Raw genomic sequence first — 23061 nt, forward strand, 5'->3', positions numbered from 1 at the left:
AACAACGTCCTGTCATCTTGGAACACAACTTCAGCATTGAGGAACAAACATTGTGAAACGCAGCCAGCTTTGCAAAGAAGGATTGAACATTCGTGACACAAAATTTTAAGTAAACTTTATTACAATAACCAAGTTCGTTGACAAATATATAGTTACAATACAATACAATACTATGAAAAATGTCAACTGAAGTCCAACGGTATAAGTTTCAATTCCGACGCTACCACCCAGCAGGGACGCATCACATGCTAAACTGGGCAAGGAACTGAGAACCATCTCACTGTAAAACTCAGGAGTAAAACGACATTAAAGCGAGTGAGATAACAACATTAAATTTACCCCCTAGATACTGCCATTAACCACGAAAGTTTCTTTCCTCTAAAATCCTCTTTCCTCGAAAAATAACCAAATTCGAGTTCAACTTATATAAGTCTCAGTAATTTCTAATAGCGCATGTGTGTTCGAAACTGTGAGAAAAACGCGCACCTCAAAATCAGTGGTACTAATGGACACGCACAAAATAATAGCCAGCAAGATGCCCAATATTTAAAGAACGCACATGCGCCTAAGCAGGTTCTTAAAGATTATCACTTGACGAGAAATTTAAGAAGGTACTTAGCTTTTTTTTTTTTTTTTTTTTTTTTACCCAAACGATTCAAGCGCACACGCACCTGAGCTATAGGACACAGGCTAGATTAGTGTAATATACTAAAGTCAACCATTAAGTAATGAGTGGACAGGCGTTCAAGCAACGTCATAATTAATAGCTTCATAAAATTCAGATTCTTTAACAAGTGAGGTAAATGGAAACATACGTTGCATGACAATCCGCTTCACTGGATAAACAACAGTTAGGACTTGCTGCATCCCGAGATCCTATCAACACACCAGGAGGGAACAGAAATAATTCACCAAATTCTCCTACAGATTACTCTGACCAGATATCTCATTCAAACGAAGCAAAAGGGGGCGTTCACTGGAGAACCGTTTTATGAACCACAAAATTTGAAAGAGAACAATTCTTACAAACATTATTACAAAAACCAAAAATACTAAGGGAGAATGAGTTGCAGCGCATACAGTGTAACTATTTATAAAACATGCTTATCTGCGCCCAGAAAATCATATGTACACCATTCTGTATCTTGGGGAGTAGATTACACTGCATCCCTGAAAATAAAGTATGGCTTCTAAACGTACGTAACCTAATAAATTAAGCGTTTGTGAAGACGGTAAGATTATTTCATCATTCGCTTTTTCAGAAATGCCTTTACTGAAGCACATACTCTCTCCAGTGACAACCACACGTTTTTACCGTTGGCGCCAGAGTTCACAGATACTTGAATTAATCGATTGAAACCAAGATATTAACTACCTGATTAGACGTGAATTATTTTTATCCATAACAGATTCATTAAACTATAACGTGCGTCATGACGAAGTTAATCACCGGGAAAGTTCCATAGCGTGCTCATCCGTAATAAAATCTGGCAAACTGCTGGAAAACGTAATTTGATGTGGGTATGAAAGTCGTCTTCCCCCAGTGGTAGGACTCTCTCTCTGCTAGCCACTCTCCTCAAGAACGCTGGTACGGCGGTAAACTGCAGACGGCTCACTCCTCGCAGCCTGTCCCACTCTGATCCGTCCCAGTTGCCGCGGCCAGCACGCCTCGCGTGCGCCAGGATGGATTGCGGCGACGTATCACGGATCCAGAATATGAGGCCATTAGCGCTAACACCGAGTGAAACTGCGACCCCATTCCCGGTTCTGCTCCTCGACCAACCTCACAGTCCCACAACTGAACTTGACGAGAGCGAGGCCGCTGCCAGCGCAGCCTTTCAAGTCCACAGTCACGCCCTCTGGCCAAAGATGAACGCTCCTGAGACGTGACGCGACCTGTCGGTTCGCCACACGTCTCAGTTGGGTGGACCTGATCAAACAAAATTGTCAGTAATCCTTCGCAGGAATGTGACGTTGCAGAGTAACCATGGGGTCTATGGAATACCACGATATGGCTGCGAAAATCATCATCTAATCCCAGTCTTGTTTCACTGTAATTCGTCCAGAAGTGGGAAACAATATGAAGCAAGACTCATCCGACCAAATTACTTTATTCCATTGCTCCATAGCTCAGGTTTCATGGTCTCAGCATTATAGTTTCCTGTTATGGACATTCGTATCGCTGATGAGTAGTTTTGTAATTCCACTTCGCCCTGGAATTCCCTGCGTATGGAGCTTCCTTCGTGTTGTTTTGGTGATGACAGGTCTCGCAACTGTGACGATCAGTTCTGCCAGTGACATCTGCAGCTGTCCTCCTCTGATTTTTCGTCGCAGTCCTCTTCAATGACCGTCTGTCAGGATCACTGAACACTCAGTTTCGTCAATGTTGTGACTTAGTGGATAAAGTTTTTCCACTTTTCCTGTATTGAAATACCATACACCAAAAATTTGTGCTGTCTTGGTTACGGAAGCACCCACCATAATATAACAGACAACTTGTCCAAGTTCGAATTCATTTAGCTCCCACATAATGTATTTACAACTACACAGAACCTTGCTCCGACCACGAATGGAACTGTTCGAGGGAAAATACAGCAGTGTAATCTGCAATATTTATGTTCTAGCATGTATTTATCACCATATTTCCTTATTTTTGTCCAATCCCTGTAGATTAATAAATATAAAACTTAAAAAATATGGAAAGCCATTTTCCATTGTTCTAATTTCAGCAGCTTTGGAGTGCTACAACTACAGTCTTGTTACAAAAAAATTGACCCCTTGCGCAGAGGTGACCTGGTCAAGATAGACATGGTGTGGGCATCCTTCAGGGGTCGTTGAATTATAAGGCATAGATTTTTATGAACAAAAAGAAAGTTTTTCCTTGTTTAGAGCAACCGCCCAGGTTGGTTTTTAAGTCGTTAACCAATGATAGTCACCATACAAAGGTGTCGGAAGAAAGCCTGCAAAATGGAGCTGGGAAGGAATGACGTCATTGCTAGGTAGAAACCGGGGCCAGAGAGAGCGTACAGCCGTGAACCGAGGCTCAGGTGGCGACCGGTAGTTAACACGTGATTTCTGTCCCACACTTCCTACTGGCTTTACTAGTGGGCATGTTGTCGGAGGATCACGTTCCATTCCACAGAGCGAACAACCACTGCTCAAGCAATGATCCTACTCGGCACGTAGGTCGCAATAAACTGTACCTGAACATTACAGGAGAATATCAAAATGGAAAATGGAAAATAATATAAAAAATTCAAATATCAATGGAACTGGCTAGGTGACCTGCACAGTCCACTCCCTTCCGTAAGCCCCACAATTACTGATTACTGTGGAGGGAGAGGGGGCTGGGAAGGCGACACCCCTTTGGGCCTTATAGCTAGGCGTAACCAGAACCTCATCGCCTAGTTTGTCAGAAGGGCTTAAAAATATTGTTCCAGTTTATCGATTTATGGTGTTACTGGCCTGAGGCTTGTTGGAAGATGCTGTTGCTGAGGTTTGAGGCGAGAGATGAAGGTTGTAGCCTTCAGAATCCGCAGCAGCTAAAGAACACGATCTACAAGAACTGTAAATTAACTGGAAGACTTTCTATGACAGAGATGAACCGATGCCACAGAAACACAAAAACATTTATTATGCAACAATTGCATGGTAATGACCTTCATTATATAAAAAGTCGGTTTAGGACGGTAAACGTCGACTAAGCTACTAAGTTTGTCACAGGTAAAATATTTTGTTAGTGGTTATCAAAACTTGCTTACGACATATAGAATGTCAAGCTCCAAGAGCTGTAAAATATTAGGATCTCGGGCCACGTTAGAAGGAAAATGAAGCTCTTTAGTAATTACACATAGTAAGTGACAATCAACAAAACATTTAGAATATAGCATGGAAAATTCGTTGATGACATATAAGTAGCCGCGCCATACCGATGTGCGTCTGTTGTGATCTGACATTTCACTCGTTTTTGAGTGTTAAAGGGGACGCAAAATCAGGTAAGTGGAAAAATTGTGCAATTCGCACGTTTATTTACTTACACTCAAGTATATAAGCCGGCGGCCGGCATTTCCATTGTCTTCGAGTAAAATCACGTATGCCACACTAATTTATTTCGAAAATTTAGGTACAAAAACTTGACATACAATTTAAACGTGTGTTTCGTACTAAATTTATCGAAACTCGTGAGGGTGTTCTGATATCTTGTGCAGTACTCAGTAGTCTATTGTAAATATAACCTGTGCTTTTCAGCAATGGGATATGTATTGCATAGTATTATATAGTCAGCTGCAAACTCACCCGTGCTTTTCAGAAACATTGCCCATATTATCCTGTTTCACAACTAAAAGTTGCAAAATCATCTAAAACTTGCACCGCAAATATTGTGTAAATGGAAAGTGCTATTGATGTTCGGCTTTCACAGAATGGATTTGCAGTCAGGGGCTAGTATTTTCAGCCAGTAAACAGATTGCAATAATATTTGGAGAGTTTATTTTTGTCAAACATATCCTTTTAAATAGAACAATACTTATCGACATTATCAAACTAAAAGTAGGGTATGTTAGAATGTCAGTGTTGTTTGTTGCTGGAGTGTAGTACGAGTCTTTTATGAGCTGCCGTATTGCGCAAAATTTCCACACCGACACTTAGTGCATTCAGTTGCTAGGTATCATGTTATGCTTGCTAACAGTGTGCTTGTGCGTTCCTTGAGTGCACTGAGGCTTGCTAGTCGGTTAGTGTGTGACAGTCCAAGCAGTGGTTCGTGAGTGAACAATGGGGTTTACCAACGCAGAAGAAGCCGACATGCTCATGGTGTATGGGAAGTGTAGGTAGAATGTGGTTCGCTCTTGTACGGTACATGCAGCAAGATACTCCAATAGACGTCAACCATATCGGCAATTATTTATCAACCCCTTCAACCACTTACGCGAAAGTGGAAGTGTAGCACCTAGACAACGTAACAGAAGGAAACAAATAATGGCAGAAGAGGGGGAAAGGGCTGTTGCTTTTCCCACATAAAAAAGTCTACAGTTAAATCCAGGGAAATGGCAGGCCATGTTACAGGTCCTCTGCTACCAATCCAACGAACTGGAAACATTTGTGAAGACATGCTGTAGTACTTCATGCACTATGGACTGGACAGTCATCACATAGGAACCACAGATTCCTCCTACTCTGCACAGGAACGTCTTATAGCATCCACAGAAGATCTGTTAGGAGGCTGCACTACTTGTGCGCGTTCAGTTTTTCGTATCTGAAACGGGCCTATGAGTTGATGTCACACTATCCCATACCACCCGTTTACACTCCACTGACGCTGACGTTACACCTGACGAAGCCAACGGAATTGTCAGCAGGCCAATAGTGCATGTTTCGGCCGTTTACCTGGCCGTGAATCATAAATGTGGTTTCATCACTAAATAAATACGGGATATATCTAGAGTATCCTGTCTTCAGAAAATGCAATTCGCAAGTTCGGTTACTTATACTTACGTATATAAGACGACTTCTAGCATTTCCTTTGTCTTCCAGTAAAATCACGTGTCACATTTATTAATTTCGAAAAATTAGGTACAAGAACTTGACGTAACATTAAAACGTGTTTTTCCTGTTAAATTTATCTTAACTTGTCCGAGTGTCATGACATATCGTGTAGTACCAAATAGTCGATTGTAAATATAACTTTTGCTTTTCAGGAACTTGATATAGGCCTATTGCATAGTATTAAATTATCAGCTGTAAACTTGCGCCACAGTATCCGCGTTCACAACTAACAGCCCCAAAATTTCATGATATATTTACGTGTAAAAGGTGTATTTTTGAGACGTTTAGAACTCTTGCAAAGATTTTCCTAATTTGCAAGTGTTTTGCATAACCTACTTCGTAATAAACCGGTGTTTGTTATTTATTGTTACTGTAAATAAGCACCTTATCGTCTCACATTAGTTCTCGCTTTTAATAGGAGTGCATTTATCGTAAATTAAAGGTACTGTCGAATTTTCTTAGTGACCAAAACCTGAAAAATCCTTCACAGAAACAGTAGAACTTATATAAAGTTTTCTATTCTTATAATACATATCTTTTTTTTGGCTATTAGTCACTTAAGTTCAAAATGGCTACTGGTAATAGCTGTAGCGAATCAGACTCATAAATTAAAAGAGAATCAACATGCGTACTTATTTGTTTACTACTGTGTAACATGCTGCATTAGGCGCAAGTTATTTGTTCACTGCTCTGTAAAATATTGCACCAGGTATATTGCAGCAAAACTGTGACTGGCGTCCTCAGGGAGGAGATGAATTGGTAGCTATTAGTAGGCAGCTGGAAATCGCCCTGACTGCTTTCAACTGATTAGAAGCTGTTGTGAGTGTGTGTGTTCGGAGGGCTATCAATAGTTGTGTACCGTAAGTATCAAAGGTATCTCAGGTACTATCCCGTGGACACTGTCACTCCTGTGGGGAATACTAATCCTATCATTACTCGTCCACTTGACTGTTAGTGGATTGTCAATGGTGAGTCTAGGCACTTTGTACAGAGAAGAAAGTGATCAGGGAGGACTCAGGATGTTGTACCGATACACCTACCAACAGCTTCGGGGTGCTGTCTTAGACTGAAACCAAAACTGAGCCAGTGATACTCGCTTCACCTGTTTGGAAACCTTCTATGTCGTGTGAAGGGGCAACGAAAGCTAAGACATAGTGATCTATTAATTGTCGGCAGTTCAAATGTACGGCGAATAATGGTACACGTTGGGAAAACGGCAGAAAAGAATGGGAAGGAACGCCAGGTGCCCCAGTCTGTACACCTGGAGGCGTCACTCAGCATGTTGAAGCGTCTATTCCGGCAGACACTGACGGAGCAGTGTACAACCAACTAAAGATTGTAGCACACGTTGGAGCGAACGATACCTGTCGTCTGATCTTCGATGTCATACTTGGATCATTCCAGCAACTAGCAGCGAGGGTTGAGAATACCAGCCACGCTCACGGTGTTTCAACAAGGGTCACAATCTGCATCATTGACCCGAGAACAGATCGTGAGTCGAGAGGATTGAGTCAGAGACTCTGAGGGTTCTGAGACAAACTGGACTGTAACATCCTAGACTTGCACCGTAAGGTTTAGAGTTGTGGGGTCCCCCTAAATGGGTCAAGTGTGCACTACAAATCAGAGGCAGCTGTATCTGACTGTACGTGAGGTGCACAGAAGGATTTTTGTAGATTAGGCGACTCTCCATCCAATCCAGAAACGATAGCTATAGGAGAAGGTTAACATTCGAAGGATTCACAACAAAGTGCCAGAGTCCGCAGCGCTCCTAAAAAGCACTGAAGCTCACATAATACTAGGCACAGAAATCTGGTTAAAACCTGAAGCTGAGAATAGTGATGCCTTTGGGGAGAGTTTAAAAGCGTACAGAAAGGACAGAGAAATGAGAAATGGAGGTGGTGTCTTTGTCGTAGCAGACCAGGTACTCAAATCCACCGAGACCGAAACTGAAGCGTCGAGATTGCTTGGGCAAGATTCAATATCAAAGTTGTGCATAAAATTATAATATGGTCATTCTATCGACCATGAGACTCACCTCCTGAGGTAATCAAAAACTTTTGATAATGCCTCAGTTCGCTCGTATGTAAGTTCCGTAATCATACTGTGATCTTTGGAGGAGAATTCAGTCATCCCTAAATCAATGTGGATAATTACAGTTTTGTTAATGGTGGGCGTGGAAAGACGTCCTGTGAAACATTGCTAAATGCCTTCTCTGAAAACTATCTAGAACAGAACCATTCATGATGGAAATATATTAGATATAATGGAAAACAAAAAGACTTGCTTTCTTTACGGAAATCCACATCTAAACTGATATAAGCGATCGTGAGACAGTTATAGCAAGAATGAGTACCGAAGTACAAAGGGTAAGTAACGCAAGCATAAAGATTTATACGTCTAGCAAACATGACAGAGAAGCAATAGCGTCATACTTCAGTGAGAAAGTAGAAACGCTTAGCTTAGGATAGGAGGGTGCAGAAGAACTCTGACTCCAGTTTAAAAGAATGTTTGACCATGCACTAGAGAGATGCATGCGCAATACAACAGGTCATGATGCTAGAGGTCCTCCATAGTATACAGTCACTGTAAAGAAACTTCTAAAGAAACAAAGACTACTGCATGAAAGGTGTAAAAGCATAGGGCTATAGAAAGAAAGATGCTGAACGTATCGCGTTTGGCAGTCAAGAGGGCAATGTGTGCAACTTTCAATGACTACCTTAGCACAATACTGTCGAAAGATCTTTTACAAAACCCAAAGAAATTGTGGTCATATGTAAAGGCTGTTAGTAACACGAAAGTTGGCGTCCAGTCATTCATGAATAAGGCATGAAACGAAATTGAGAGTAGCAAAACGAAAGTAAGTTGCTTAACGTTGTCTTCAAATATTCCTTTACAAAGGAAAATACGAAACCTCAGGGCCTGATGGAATCCTTATCAGATTCTACAAACAATTTTCGGATGAATTGGCCCTTTGTTAACTATAATCTATCGTAGATTCGTAGAACAAAAAACAGTGCCCTGTAGCTCGAAGAAAGTACTGTTCACACCTGTCTATATGAAGGGTACCAAAAGTGATCCACAAAACAACTGTCCAGTATCCCTGACATTCATTTGTTGTGGAATCTTAGAAAGGTACCTCGAACACAAAGACTTCCTCCATGCCAGCCATAGATCGTGTGAAATCCAACTGGCACTTTTCTCACATCACATTCTGAAAGCCATGGATCAAGGCAGTAGGTAGGTGCTATATTTCTCGATTTTCGAAAAGCGTTAGACTCACCACCATTTCAACACTTATTATCAAAAGCACGACTGTATGAAACATCAGACGTCCTAGTGGACTGAACTGAACTGAGGATTTCCTGCACGTTCTCAAGACCTCCTTTAACAGCATGATTCGTGCTTTGGAAGAGCGCAACTAAGTGTAAACCACTGCCTTCATGCAAGACGAGGCAACACCTCGAGCGTCCAATGAAAGATCCGCTTAATGTAACCTTCCAAGAACGTTTTATCTCTAGATGTTTCCCAAATGCGTGGCCTGAAAGATCAGCTGATCTGAATCCATGTGACTTTTTCCTCTGGGGATATCAAAAAGAACGCTTTTATCAGGGACACGTACGGCCTCTTCCCGAACTGAAGGTCAGTATATAGGAAGTAACTGTTAATCACTTAATTTTCAGGTAAAACTTCTGGTCGACGACTTCGGTGCTCATATTCAGCATATTGCGTAAGCGGCAATTAATAAAGAAAACAACGTTCTGCCTTTCTCACTTTTTTGATCTTTTCTTCCCATGACCCGTTCCTAATCCATTACCAACGGAAACATTTCCATACGCCTTTCTTGGATTCACAGGGATGCATTTGAAACTGATGAGCAAAATTGGAACTAATTTTTTTCAGCCTTCCGAAATAACGCGTTAGCATAGAAACCAAGTTTCGCTACCGTACGTCAAAAACAGCCCACACTGGACCTTTATGAGTAGCTGCACTTGAAGTATAACCACGCAGTATGGGTCGGATACCGATTCGAAATGCGGCTCCAATTCCACTTGAACCTTTTTGCAGCTGTTTCATCTGAATCGTTAGATCGGTAGAAGGAGACTGCTTTTGATCATATAATGGCTCTTGATCTGGTTGCATCTGCTTCGGGTGATTCCATGTTCTCAAGGGAAGGGCCCACTATCTGATCCAGCAAAGCCTGAAGTGAATCACTGATGCCTATCTGCAGTATCTTACATCTGCGAGTATTTATCTCATCTAATAAAGTTTAGTGGAGAGGTGCGCAGGGCGATAGTTAAAAAGACTTCTCTGTGGAATGTGTACTTGAAAATACTGTCGCCCATTCAACGTCTTCGGCCAGCGGGCTGACAGGTGTGCAGCAGTGCTTCAACGACACTTGCACTTGTCTCCTGGATGTCGATGTGGACGCGATGATGTGCTAACGGCTCGTGCCAGCTAGGCGGCACTGCCACAGGCAGCAGACTACTGCGCGTGTGTGCAGTTGCGTGGAACTCGCTGATGCCGCAGGCAGCCCGATGGGACGCGCCAGTGTACCGGTGGGTGCATAGAGAGCAGCAGAAAGAGCTCGATGTGGAAACAGCACGACTGCCTTACCCGTCACCTCGTCGAGAAACTAACATCAGACGTTATGTTGCAGAAACTATTTGCTACAAGTTCGAGGGGCTTTCAGTTACTATCGCAAACATGTTTTTCTTCTACCAATCTGTTGCAAAATGCAGAGTCTGATGTGGGACATCGCGGAATATTCCCGTTTCAGGTCCTGTACTTGTAGTTTAAAGTCTTCAAAATGGCGTCAGTAATGGAGGTGGGATCCAAGCAGAGAGCTGGCGTTGAGTTTCTTTTGGCGGAAAACCAAAGCATTACACATAGTAACAGCCGCTTGCTAAATGTCTACGGAGACCTGACAGTGAATAAAAGCACGGTGAGTCGTTGGGCGAGTCGTTCAGCATCATAGCAAAGCTTTCGGTTGTTTCGCTTGCCGGCCGGCTGAACACAGTGAGGTTCTCCCTGTAAGGTGGCGTAAGGCCATCACATTGAGCAGAGATTATGTTAAAAATAGGGTTTTGTAGACAAAAGAGTAATTAGTACTATGGTGTACTGGAATCCTGAATAAAACCAACTTGCGTTCAGGAGAAAAAGTGCTCCATTACTTATGGAAAGCCGCTCGTATATGGTCTCCTTTCGCACCAAACGGTGGTGAATCGCTCTTTTGACACCAGTTTAAGAGGTGCAAAAGGATCCTGCTCAGGATAGACACGGTCCCGGCGTCCTTTTGAGAATGCCGCGTACTGATAGTATTTGCTGAGTAAATGACAGTGGCGCAAATGTGTGCGTTGATAGGTGAAGTAGGTCTGTTTCTGTTGTGGTGTTACTGGAACACGGCGAGGCCGTGAAGAGCTTTATCAAGAGGATTACGGAGTTATAAGCTAGGGCCATGGTGTATAAGGGAGATATTTTGTTGTGTAAAGATTAAGCGCGGAAATACGTGATTCCAAAATTGCGTACAAGTGATAAGTTGTTACGTATAGTACTACATTTTCTTTGTCAATGTAGGGCTAGTAATTATATCGGTATAGTTGTGTTGTCCTTTAAGATTACTCTGGTGGAAAGTGTAGGTTGATAATATAGGGGTGCAGATCTCGGAAGAGACAGCTGCTTTTCTTTGCTGTTCAAAGTAATTCTGTGTACCCGTTGGAAAATTTGTTATGGACTCTTCGTAGTTGTCATCTTAGTTGATACCTACTTGTGTATATACAGGGTGTAGCACAAATGAATGCAGAAAAAGTGAATAGTACAGTGGATTCTAACAAGTACATTTCCCATAGCAACCCACGTAGCATCCCTTAGCGTGGCGTCACCAGGGCACACAACATGCCATCAGGGTAGTCGTGGTTGCAGGCGTGCAGGGCAACGATTTCAGTGTACTGTATTTGTAACATCAGTGTAAAAGAGACATTGGGTCGAAGTTTTTTGACGCTAATTTGCAAATGCTATAGTCGACATAGTTGCTGATATTCCAGGAAGGAAGAACCAATACGCAGAGAAGTGGGATACAGAAGTACTAAGGAATGACGAGATGCGATTGAAGTTCTCTAAGGCTATAGATACAGATTTATGGAATAGCTCATTAGGTAGTACAGTTAAAGATGAATAGACATTGAAAGGTGGCTACACTGAGCCACAGCGCCAGAGATTGCGCCAAAGATTATTATTCAGCCGCCTCCACTGGCAGTGCTTGTTGAGATGTGGTAGTGGAGAGTTCTTACCGAGAAGTTGTGGTGGAGAGTGCTTGTTGAGATGTGGCAGTGGTGAGTCGTTGTTGAGAAGTTCCCATGGAGAGTGCTTGTTCAGAACTAGTAGTATTGTTTTTATGGGCTAGACACCAGATGTTGTTGGATTAGGGATGCTGTAATGTGCTTTTCGTCAATATATATGAAGGTAAAAAATTCGTTTTTTTTATTATTTCAATGTCTTAAACAATAATGCCTCTTGGTCACAGGTTCAGTCAACAAAGCATCTGGCTCGTGTTTTTGTATTAGACTGTATTTCTGGTTTCTATGTGCAATTATAGTATTTCTGTTTTTTTTTAATTACTTCAGTATAAATGGTGTTTAAAATATCAGGTCTTATTGAGGAAGAACCGTGCCAGATGTGTACGTTGAATCACACTTCCACACACAGAACAGCTACACTTGTGCCTTGTTGTTTCGTAGCTTTTATAGTTGCTGGGGACTTAATTAATTAATTGTGTTAACGGAAATTTCGTTTCATTCTTTGTTGTTGTTCTATGCAGTCAGATTGCGTACTAATACTAGTCAGGGCCAACCGGTTACGAGACATCGTAGCCGGACATACAGCGACTGAAAATTAAAATTATTTGCATTATATTTAATTAAGCCCCCATGCAACATCTCTAAAAAAGGCAATCACGGAAATTGGAAAGAAGAACATAGGTACAAAGAAGGTACCTGCGAAGAAACCTTTGGTAACAGAAGGTTCAAAAAAATGGTTTAAATGACTCTGAGCACTATGGGACTTAACATCTCAGGTCATCAGTCCCCTAGAACTTAGAACAACCTAACTAACCTAAGGACATTACACACAGCCATGCCCGAGGCAGGATTCGAACCTACGATCGTAGCGGTCGCGCGGCTCCAGACTGGAGCGCCTAGAACCGCTCGGCTACCAGCGGCCGGCAACAGAAGGAATACTTCAATTGATTTTTGAAAGAAGAGGTACAAATATTCCGGGAAACTTAAGAATACAGAAATACAACTCGCTGAGGAATGAAATAAATAGGAAGTGCAGGTAAGCTAAGACGAAATGGCTGCATGAAAAATATGAAGAAATCGAAAAAGAAATGATTGTTGGAAGGACTGGCTGAACATATAGCAAAGTCAAAATAACCTTCGGAGAAATTAAAAGCAATGGTAGTAACATTAGGAGTGTAACGCGAATTCCACTGTTAAATGTAGAGTAGAGAGTGGATGGGTTGAAAGAGTACACAAAGACCTCTTTGAGGAATAAGATTTGTCTAATGCGATAGAGAAGAAACAGGAGTCGATTTAGAAGAGATAGGGGATCCAGTATTACAATTAGAATCTAAGATCAAATAAAGCAGAAGGGGTAGATCACACTCCATCAGAATTTCTAAAATCGTTGGGGGCAGTGACAACAATACAACTATCCACGTAGGTGTGTAGAATTTATAAGTCTAGCGACGTACCATCTGACTTCCGGAAAAGCATCATCCACACAGTTTCGAAGACGGCAAGAGCTGACAAGTGCGAGAGTTATCGCACAATCAGTTTAATAGCTCATGTGTCTGAGTTGCTGACAAGAATAATATGCAGAAGAATGGAAAAGAAAATTGAGGATGCGCTAGATGACGATAGTCAAGACACGTTGATAGGGTTTGTCGAGCTGGAAAAAGCTTTGCACAAGGTAAAATGGAGCAAGATGTTTGAAATTCTGAGAAAAATAGGAGTACGATATAGGGAGAGACGGGTAACATACAATATGTACAACAGCCTAGAGGGAATAATAAGAGCTGACGATCAAGAACGAAGTCTTCGGACTGAAAAGGATGCAAGACAGGGACGTATCCTTTCGTACCTACTGTTCAATCTGTACATCGAAGAAGCAATGATGGAAATAAAGGAAAGGTTTAAGAGTGGAATTAAAATTCAAGGTGGAAGGATATCAATGATTCGATTCGCTGATGACATTGCTATTCTGAGTGAAAGTGAAGAGGAATTACACGATCTGCTGAATGGAATGAACAATGAGTAAAGAGTATGGATTACTAGTAAATCGAAGAAAGACGAAAGAAGTAGCAGAAATGAGAACAGCGAGAAACCTTACATTAGGATTAATGGTCACGAAATAGATGAAATTAAGGAATTCTACTACCTAGACCACAAAATAATAGTGACGGACATAGCAAGGAGGACATCAAAAGCAGAATATTTCTTGCACAAAGTGTTTCCTGGTCAAGAGAAATCTACTAGTATCAAATATCGGCCTTAATTTGAGGAAGACTAAAGAAAAATCAAGACACGTTCATAGGATCTGTAGCCCTGGAAAAAGCGTTCGACGATGTAAAATGGTGCAAGACGTTCGAAATTCTTAGAAAAATAGGAGTAAGCTATAGGGAGAGACGGGTCAAATACAAGAGCCAAGGGGGAATAATAACAACTGACGACCAAGAACGAAGTGCTCGGTTTTCAAAAGGGTGTAAGACAAGGATGTAGCGTTTCGCATCTACTATTCAACCTGTACATCGAGGAAGCAGTGATGGAAATAAAGAAAAGTCAAGAATGGAATTAAAATTCAAGGTGAAAGGATATCAGTGATACAATACGCTCATTACATAGCTACCCTGAGTGAAACAAGAAGAATTACGTGATTTGCTGAATGGAATGAACAATGAATATGGACTGAGAGTAAATCGAAGAAGGACGAAAATAATGAGAAGTAGCAGAAATGAGATCAGCGAGAAAACACCAGGATTGATGGTCACGAAATAGAAGAAGCTAAGAAATTCTGCTATTATGCAGCAAAATAACCAACGATGGACGGAGCAAGAAAGACAAAGCACACTAGCATTATCAAGAACGGCATTCCTGGCCAAGAGAAGTCTGCTAGTATCAAACATAGGCTTTAATTTGAGGAAGAAATTTTTGAATGTGCGTTTGGAGAACAGCATTATATGGTAGTGAAACATGGGTTGTGGAAAAACCGGAACAGAAGAAAATCGAAGCATTTGAGATGTGGTGCTACAGGCGAATGTTGAAAATTAAATGGAGTGATAAGGTAACGAATGGGGAGGTTCTGCGCAGAATCGGAGAAGAAAGGAATATGAGGAAAATACTGACAAGGAGAAGGGACAGGATGATAGGACATGTGTTATGACTTTATCCATGTTATATGGGTGTTGCTTGGGGTCTGCGACTGTATTATAAGATTATGTGGAATAATTATATACTGCTACAGTCACTTTTACTAATATTTTATTAGCACAATGCATTTCGGCAGCATGCTGCCATCATCAGGTGCATTATACAGTTACTTATACATCGCTGATAGGTTATGCACATTAGCTGTGTGTGCCAGTGGGGTTAAGAATAGAAAAAAAAACCTGTGTGCAAGGATAAATCTTTTACAGTGTGGACATTACGTGACTGGCATGATTAGGTAATATATATTAATACGATTACCTAAATTTATTATGGCCATTTCATTTGCTGGCACACAGAGCACAGTAAGAAGTAAATCACAACTTAGCATTTTCACAAACGTCTGGTTACAACTTTCCAAACAGTTTTAAAATATAAGATAAACTACTTACAGTTTCGAAGACGGTAATATATACCTGTACTGAAGATGAAAACTTTTATCTAGATGTATTGGCAATATGAAGAATGTTACATGGATACTTAATGAAAAGTATTCTGTCAATGAAATAAACATTTAACGTTGGAGAAGTTTTTGAAGAAGTTAACATTATTACTTTCAAGCGTATCATTTAATAATACATCACAATGTGCTGTGTCATGAATGAAGACTTCCAGTTCTTCATATAAGTCCATTTGGTATCCCTTATCCGTTTTATATGTGAAGATCATTCGCAATATCATGGAATGGGTGACCTGCGTCTTTTATGTGTGTGGCTATTGCTCATCTATTGTAATTGTTAGTGTGGTAAGCATTTATGTGTTCATTATATGTTGTTTGGATGTCTCTCCCAGTTTGGTCTATATAAAGTGATCTGCAAGTATTACATACTGTTTTATAGATGCCTGATTGTGAGTGTTTATCAGTCTTTGTGTATATATTGTGTCTCAGTGTGTGTTGCAGTTTGTTGTGTGTTGTAAAGGCAATGTTAATGTCGTGTGGTCTGAGAATGTTTGCTATTTTGTAGGAGAGTTTGCCTGTGAAAGGTAGGCAAGCCGTGGGGTTCTTTTTCCTTACATGTACGGAAGGAGGTTTGTCAATGTTTTTCCGTTTTTGCGTAAGGTTATCAATTAATACTTCATAATAGCCATTTGCTGGAGCTATTTGTTTTATTATGCTGAGCTCATCAAGATGTGCATATTTATCGATTTGTATATTGTTGGCTCTGTTAACTAGTGCTCTGTATGCAGCAAGTTTGTGTGTTGTGAGGTGACAGGGTGAGCTGTGTATTGTGGTATCTGTTGCTGTTGCCTTCCTGTAAACCTTGAAGCTGCGTGAGTTGTTTTCTTTAGATCAAGGAAATTGATGCTACCATTGCTCTCATATTCCACTGTGAATTCTATATTACTATCTTGCTTATTGAGTGTGACGAGTATGTTGTTAATATCATTTGTGTCACCATGTACTAGGAGAAATGTATCATCTGCATAACATGTATAGTAAATGATTTTATCCATAGAGCTTGATTTTTTAGCAAGAATTTTGTTCTCAAGGTGGTTAATATATAAGTTGGCAGTTGTACAAGTTATGCTTGAGCCCATTGCAAGGCCTCTATGTTGCATGTAGATTTTATTATCAAATGTAAAATAGTTATAATTTAGTACTAGTTCAAGGAGGTAAATGAATTGAATAATTTCGGGCATTGATAGTTTTTGATGTTTTATGAGGTTTGACCTGATGATTTTCAGTGTTTCGGGGATGGGAAAGTTAGTGTATTGGGTTGTAATGTCAAATGATATACGTTGGGCTGAATGGGGAATGTTGATGTTTTTAATTTCGTCTATTAGCTGCTGATTGGTTTTTACTGAGTAATTTTTAGTGTATGTGTATGTCTCGGTTAGAATCTGGTTAAGTTTGTTTCTAATTTTGTAACCTGGGCTGTTTCTTGGGTTCACAATTGGGCGAATTGGACAGTCTTCTTTATGAAATAACCATAAAAATGTAAGTGAACGTATTAATATATATTACCTAATCATGCTAATCGCATGTTATGACGCTTTGCTGTCAACATTTGGGCCAGCGTGATAGGCGATGATCTGGTCAGTCCATAGATGTTCCAGCGGAAACTGAAAGCAGATACTTAATCTTTCTACGAGAAATTCTGACGGAGTTGTTGGTATGTGTTTGGTGAGAACTGGATAGGGCGTGGTGGGCCGGTGTCCTGGGCTACACATTCCCCCGACTTGATGCCCACTGATTTTTTCTTCTGGGGCCACTTGAAATCTGATGTTATGAAACATCTGCTGAGACTAATGAAGAGCTGATAGCGCGCGTTATGGCAGCCTCCAATGCAATTTTCACTTTGCCAGGAACGTTTGAAAGAGTGAGGCAGTCACTCCAGCGTCGTTGCACGGCGTGCATTCAAGCTGGGTGGCGTAATTTCGAGAAATTTTTGTAACTGTTTTCAAATAAAGATTAAAAAACTTCACTCCCACCTCTCACTCAGCCTTATAGCACAAATACATCGAAAATGTTTCCCAGCAGACCTGCTACCATGGCGGCTCGGATGGCATATTTTGTGCCTATGCCACGATATTCGACAACACCTAGCGCCATAGGCTAAGGGATGCAGACATTGGTTGCTATGTGAAATATTCTTGTTATGACGCACTCTGCCAGCCCCCTCATTCTTTAAATTCATTTGAGATTTTCAGATACACCCTATATATAGAATTAGTTGTCATTTTTACATGTTATTGTTACCCATTTTAACCAAGAATTATTATTTAGAAATCTGGGTGAATATGGTTTATTTCTGGTATTAACATGTTTTTCGGAGTATTAGTTCGTCATCAAGCACTAGTTCTTAATTTTGTTTTGTGCTCCGAGTTATTTATTGTTGAATGCTTGAACAACCCCCAGCCACAACCTACTGCACACAAATCCTGCGCTAAGATTGCTATAGAAGGATGTTGGAAATTAGATAGACTGATAACACAAGGAATGGCGAGGTTTACCATAGAATCTGCTTTGAAAGGTGTGAGAGAAACATGTGGAAAACACTGACAATTAGAACGGACAGGATGATAAGATATTTTTTAAGGCATAAGGGAATAATTTCCACGGTACTAGAAGGAGCTATGGAGGGTAAAACAGTAGGTAAAGACAAGGACTCGAACACGTCCAATAAATGCTTAAGGATATAAAGTGAGGTGAAGAGGTTCGTAGAAGAGAGTAATTCGTAACGGACAGCATCGAACCAGTTAGAAGATTCATGACCCCCTCACTCCTACGCCCTCCCCCGCCAAATGTATAACAAAAAGAATGTTGATTCAGTGTATGGAGTACAAATTGGCTCGTCTATGTTCGTTTGTGATATGGTTAGCCAGTCATGTTGCAACAGCACAAAAGGGGAGTTAGAAAGGAATCACATCACTGGCAGCTGGAAACTGAAGCAGGAGAGACCGTCTAGCCTGGAGGCTCCAGGCGGCAGCTGGACGCCTGCTGTGTCTTTTTATTGGCTGTCAAGTATTGATGCATAACGAGCAAGTTGTCAGCAGATATCGTTCCACAGACACAAACGACCTCTTCTGAAGTGACGAACCTACTCGCCTTGTAGACCATACTATATTATAGTTGAACAATACATGAGAATATCAAACTCAAAATAACATGAAAATTTGAAATACCAATTACGTAACCTGCACAATTGAATCTAAACAGTATACATTATTTTTAGTAGGCGTTTATAGTTTTACGAATGTGCTTGATACCATAGGCGTTACTTTCACTAAAACTACCTACTGCTAAGACTGTTTTCCTTACGCACTGTCGAACTGCCCAAGTCTGCTGGGCACTGATGTTGTTCCGGAGTAATAAGTAATAATCAACTCTGCATTTTTTGGAATGGGAACGTTATCCACTGTTACTATGTCGTTCCAACGTACTCCTTTAGATCTTGTCTTATAACTCATGTTCCTTGCCAAAGATCTCAAATGCGACACGAGATGATATAATAAAAATATTTTGGCTACCAAGACAAATGTTTTACCATTTCGTAGCAGCTTCACTTAGAGGCTTCAAAAAACAAGAAAGAGTGGATCTCTCACGCAAACGAATAAAAGTAAGATACACAACAGGAAAAAAAATGAGTACATCCGGAAACAGGACGTAAATTTTCATCCGATGACGGCGTGTGCCACTTGGGGGATAGTAGATGCATTGAAAATGGTTTCAACGTCGTCCTCCAACAGGTGCTTAGTGGCATAGTTATCAGAGCACGTCTGTAGATATTCTCTAATAGGAAATGCTCACAGCCAGAAGGCTCAGTACGTCCGAAGCAAGCAGGCAGTCACGCAGCAGAGGCGCACTCGTGCTTCCTACAGCCAACTCAGCGCGTTTGAAAGGGGTCAAATTGTGGCCTACCAAGTCGAGGGATGGCCCTTTAGGAAAACTGCCACAAGAGTTGATCACGTAAACATTGTAACACCAGCAGACAATATTCTGGACCTCCACGCAGCAGTGCGCTGCAAAGAAAGATAATCTTCCAGTTTACTGCGAAGGGTACCCTGTAATGTGACTAAACCATTCTCCACTGTAACATTTGTTCCAGCCGGTCGCAGTGGCCGAGCGGTACTAGGCGCTACCACTACGGTCGCAGGTTCGAATTCTGCCTCGGGCATGGATGTGTGTGATGTCCTTAGGTTAGTTAGGTTTAAGTAGTTCTAGGGGACTGATGACCTCAGAAGTTAAGTCCCATAGTGCTCAGAGCCATTTTTTTCCACGTAGCACAGTACGCCAGACAGGAAACTTTGGAAATTTGTGGTAAGTTCCTATGGGACCAAACTGCTAAGGTCATCGGCCCCTAGGCTTACACACTACTTAATCTGACTTAAACTAACTTACGCTAAGAACAACGCACACACACACACACACACCCATGCTCGATGGAGGACTCGCACCTCCGACGGGGGAAGTCATGCGAACCATTGCAAGGCGCCCTTGACCACGCGGCTACCCTGCTTGGCGCCAGCCAGGATCATCGCATTGTAAGGACAGCAGTGGCAGATCGTACAGCTACCACAGCACAAATAAGAAAGCTTGTGAGATCAGACGTGTGAGCCCAGACGTGACAACACGAACTGTTGGTAGCCGGTTATTAGCAGTGGGACTTCAGGCAGGCACACCTCTAGCCCGTCTTCCACTCACGCCACAGCATCGACTTGCACGCCTCGACTGGAGCAGTCAGAGGAACACTTAGGAGATGGCACGGCTCACCGTGTTCTTCAGCGATGAAAGCATTCTGTCTGAATGGAAGTGATGGTCGTTTGCACATATGATGTGGACCTGATGACCACTGCCTCGCAGAGTGCATATGTCGAAGACAGGCTGCCCGACGCCGGGCCTTATTGTCTGGAGTTCGATAAGCAACAACTCTCTTTAACCTTTGGTGTTTATGGAGAGGACGCTAACCAGCCCTCTGTACTAGCAGGATGTTGCTAGACCTGTTGTTCTGCAAGAGGGAAGGTGTTCTTCTAACAGGATAATGCTCGCCCACACACGACCCGTGAAACTTAATGTGCTCTGCAAGATGTGCAACAACTTTCCTGGCCAGCACGATCTCCGGACTTGTCTCCAGTCGAGCACATGTGGCATATGATGGGACAAGAAGTGACTCGTGCAACTCGTCAACCAACAACACAGAACTACGTCAACAGGTCGACCAGGCGTTGGATAACGTATCCCACGACAGTATCCGCCATCTGTACAATCGACTTGATGCCGCCGTCAGCACCATAACTGCCTCCGCGGAGGCTATACCACTCACTAACAGGCGTGTTTCAGCGTGGAACGATACCTGGTACGGCAGAAGCGCTTGTGCTATTGATCTGTAAATGTAATCATTTCATGAACCCAATATGCACTGTTGCAACAGTAAATCTTGAGTGAATTGGAAATCTCTAAAAGGATGTACTAATTTTTTCCGACATTATATTATCTTCCTGTAACGAAATCGTGATTACGTTGAATAAGAAATAGGAACAAGAAACTGATTCACTTTGCAATGAGACAAAGCAAGAATTGTCCCACTAGGCACCGATCAAGCCATACTGTTGACTGGAAGAGCTGATTAGGCGAAGGAAATCATCAGAGCCTGAGGACAAAATTGGCGACTTTAGTAGCAACTCATCTTGCTACTTCCTCGGCGAATGTCTTAACAAGATCCCTTGCTCGACAGAAAATTTCAGCCACTACGAAATGCCAAACACATCACCACGCTTCTTGTTTCGTCTAAAGATTAACAAAGAATCTGAGTCCTTATCTGTCAGACCACTCAAGAAGCATTAATTTTATCTGATGAATCTGTTACATTTCTAGACGCTTTGTTGTTTATGAAGTCCGTCGCAGGGAACTAACACCGAACCCACATTGTAGTAGTGACAAACGTCACTTGTGGAAGTACTAGAACTCCTGGTACTGAGAAGACCCCTATGCTTATGTTTCCATGAAACATGTTTTGAACTTACTGACATCTCTTTCTCTCTCTCTCTCTCTCTCTCTCTCTCTCTCTCTCTATATATATATATATATATATATATATATATATATATATTTTTTTTTTTTTTTTTTGTCATCAGTCTACTGACTGGTTTGATGCGGCCCGCCACGAATTCCTTTCCTTTTCTCTATATTAAGAAGCTATATCCACTACAAGGCTGACGGGGTAGTACCAAAGGTGGAAGGTGGATATCTATGCCTTCTCTCTTGTCCTGCTAGTTACTGATTTCAGGCAGTTGAAGCTGAGTTAGTGGGACAAAGAACAACTCTGTGCTGCCCGAACTCGTCACCACAAGAGATGTTAGCCTATAAGACGCTTGCAGTTTCTCTTACTGGAAGACATAAATTCAGAATGTGTTAGCAGTGTCATTCTCCACTCTAGGGTTTTCGTTAACAGATACTCATGGCGTCGCAGAAGCTGTGTTCGTTCAAAATCGACAGTCATACGTATTTCAGCACTGTTACAGTACTACTTTCTGTATCCGCCAGCCCTCGTATATTCTTCTCAATGGAGAGTTACTGATGACCTTCATTCCAGTAACGTCTTCCGACTCCAGATCTATTAACCGAAAGGAAGACGCCCATATGGCTGATCAGTAGAGAAAACTGGACATTGTACAGCTAACTTACGCTAACCAGGTTGAGGGTGGCATGGCATAGTTGTGCCTCATGACTTCACCTGGGAGCGCGAAGGACTATGAAGAAAGGAACAGAATCGCAATACATCTCTACCAATTAGGAGTGTCCTTATCCGCCGCTGCACGCCGTTTCCTGCGCTGTTGTAATAGTTTCTTTGGAGCAAAGACCGAGGACAAAGTCCAGGGAAAACCTGTAGCAAACCGGTTTCTGCGAGCAAAGTACGAAGATCGCAAATTACGCTCTTTCTGCGAGAAATGTGTTATTTCTCTGGTGCTTCACCACTATGAGACAGCAAAATTCTACGTTTTCGGAATTAAATCTTCATAGTAATCATGTCAATTCTTGCTGTTAAGATATTTGTAGAATATCACGCTGACACAGCTGATTCTTGAATTAAGATATGCAGGTGGCAAAGCAAAGTTTTTGGAATAGCACTAAGCTTTTTACAGAATAGCTACCTAGAGATGACGGATAATTAATCTGCACATGTTATGAAGTATGAGACTTTTTGTTTTATCTGTAATTATTATCATTTTATAATTATTGGTTCGGTGCATAAGTTCGTAGCGTTTTTCCCTGAGTTTAATAAACATAACAAATGGTTCAAATGGCTCTGAGCACTATGGGACTTAATTTCTCAGGTCATCAGTCCCCTAGAATTTAGAACTACTTAAACCTAACTAACCTAAGGACATCACACACATCCATGCCCGAGGCAGGATTCGAACCTGCGACCATAGCGGTCACGCGGTTCCAAACTGAAGCGCTTAGAACCGCACGGCCACACCGGCCGGCAATAAACATAACAGATTCACACAACAGAGACTTTTGTCATCAGACGTAAGAGCATACAAAAACGTAACAAGACATAGAAAATATTCCCCTGAACAATTTGAATTTTGACAT

Source organism: Schistocerca piceifrons, chromosome 5, assembly GCF_021461385.2.
Source record: "Schistocerca piceifrons isolate TAMUIC-IGC-003096 chromosome 5, iqSchPice1.1, whole genome shotgun sequence".
Classification (NCBI taxonomy): domain Eukaryota; kingdom Metazoa; phylum Arthropoda; class Insecta; order Orthoptera; family Acrididae; genus Schistocerca; species Schistocerca piceifrons.